Source organism: Carlito syrichta, unplaced genomic scaffold (assembly GCF_000164805.1).
Source record: "Carlito syrichta isolate Samal-C Ts95f unplaced genomic scaffold, Tarsius_syrichta-2.0.1 Scaffold287684, whole genome shotgun sequence".
NCBI lineage: Eukaryota > Metazoa > Chordata > Mammalia > Primates > Tarsiidae > Carlito > Carlito syrichta.
The window spans coordinates 38,787-40,614 of NW_007231780.1; the positions used below are offsets into that span (position 1 = coordinate 38,787).

General features: G+C 41.5%; 1 pseudogene across 1 annotated transcript; it reads right to left on the reverse strand.

Moving 5' to 3' along the window:
• Positions 1-667: 667 nt before the first annotated feature.
• Positions 668-1,571, reverse strand: LOC103254952 (annotated as a pseudogene). The gene has a single exon (XR_503995.1). The product of XR_503995.1 is annotated as a 60S ribosomal protein L6 pseudogene (transcript).
• Positions 1,572-1,828: the final 257 nt, after the last annotated feature.

The following is a 1,828-nucleotide window of genomic DNA, read 5'->3' on the forward strand; positions in this document are numbered from 1 at the left end:
CTCTGCTTTCCCATGTGCTTTGATTGCTTAAATTTATGAGGGTAGGGTTTAAATGATAAGATCTGGATTCAGAAAATAATTCTTAGTTTTTTGGTGTTTTTATAAAAATATAAGAATTAGAGGTGATTTTGAATTGTTCCTTTTTACCTAGTTTTATTAATCAGAAAAGTTACTGCTTCCTGACATAAAGACTGATGTATTAGCAGGTCTAGAACCAGTCATGGCTTAAATTCTGACCAGATGGAGCATTTATCTTGAGAATTTGAGTCTCCCCCCGCCCCCACTTTTTTTTTTTAGCGACAGGATCTTGCTCTGTCAGCCAGGTTGGAGTGTGGTAGTGCTGTTATAGCTCACTGCAGCCTCCATCCTGAGCTCCAGTGATCCTCCTGCCTTAGCCTTCCAAGTAGCTGGTACTATAGAATGGGCCTCCCATATCTGGTTAATCTTTTAAATTTTTTTTAGTGATGGAGCCTTACTCTGTTGCCCAGGCTGGTTTTGAACTCCTGGGCTCAAGCTTTCTTCCCACTTTAGCCCCTGAGTAACTGGGATTATAAGTGCAAGCCACTGCGCCTGGCTCTGAGAATTTGAGTCTTAAAAAATTTGAGAAATCCAGGCTAATTTTTTTCAAACACAATTATGTAACCACTTTTGAAATTTTAAAAAATTATCAGTTATTTAATTAGGTTCTTTTTAAAAGAAATTTAGAACACTTGTTTGTGAGGATAAATGCCATTCATCAGGGCAAACACAGATTGCAAGTAGCCCTGGAGCTGAGGAATAGCTTTGATTTTTGGTAAAATTTGCAAGTCCACAGCTTTCTGATCAATCTTGTGCTGCTCTGTAATCTCATATTTTTCTTTTTCTGTGTTGAAGATCTCATCCTCCTGGTACCTAGGCTTCTGTAACTGTTTCTTCTTGAAGTAAGCATCAGCAAGTTGTTTTGGGATTTTCACATTGCTGATACCAGTTATTGTGGAGGTGGCAGTGACAAATTTCTGGTGTGTTCTTTGCAGAGGAACTCGATTGAGGAGCAGAGGTCCAGTCACAAGTAAACAAGCCATTGCCCAGTTGCTTCAGGAAAACCACCCTCTTGCCTCTGTGGCATCCAGTGAGGATGATCAGGATGGTCCCAGGAGTGATGCTAGCTTGCAGTTTTCTCTCACATCCTGACTGAACTGCTTTTTACCATGATTTAACAGCTTTCAAGGCACATCTTCAGTAGGATAACATCTAGGCATTTTGCCAAGTTTAACCACTAGAGTACCACCATTCTTATCACCACCAACTGATTTGGTAATAATTACAAGAACCTTCTCTCTCTCTCTTTTTTTTTCTTTCAACTTTGGATTTAGCAACTGAGTACTTCCTCTTGTACGTGACCTTTCGGGAATACATAGCAGATTGGGAATATCTTCCAAACCTCTCACAAGGATAGGATTTTGGCTGCAGTGGGACTTCCCATTCTTTTTAGCCGTGGGGTTACCCTTTTTTACCTTGCCACCAGTATCAACCTTCTTGACTTCAGGTTTCTTTTCCTTAGTATTTTGCTTTCCAACTTTTTCACCTCTCATCTTGTAAGATGGGAAAGAGCCACTATTGAATTTTTTTTTTTTTTTTGAGTTGGAGTCTCACTCTGTTGCCCAGGCTAGAGGGCAGTGGCACGCTCCCAGCCACTGCAGCCTTGACCTGCTGGGCTCAGGCGATCCTTCCTCCTCAGCCTTCCAAGTAGTCGGAACTACAGGCATGTACCACCATGCCCGGCTAACTTTTTGATTTTTTTGTAGAGATGAGGTCTCACCAAGTTGCCCAGGCTGGTCTCGAACCTGCA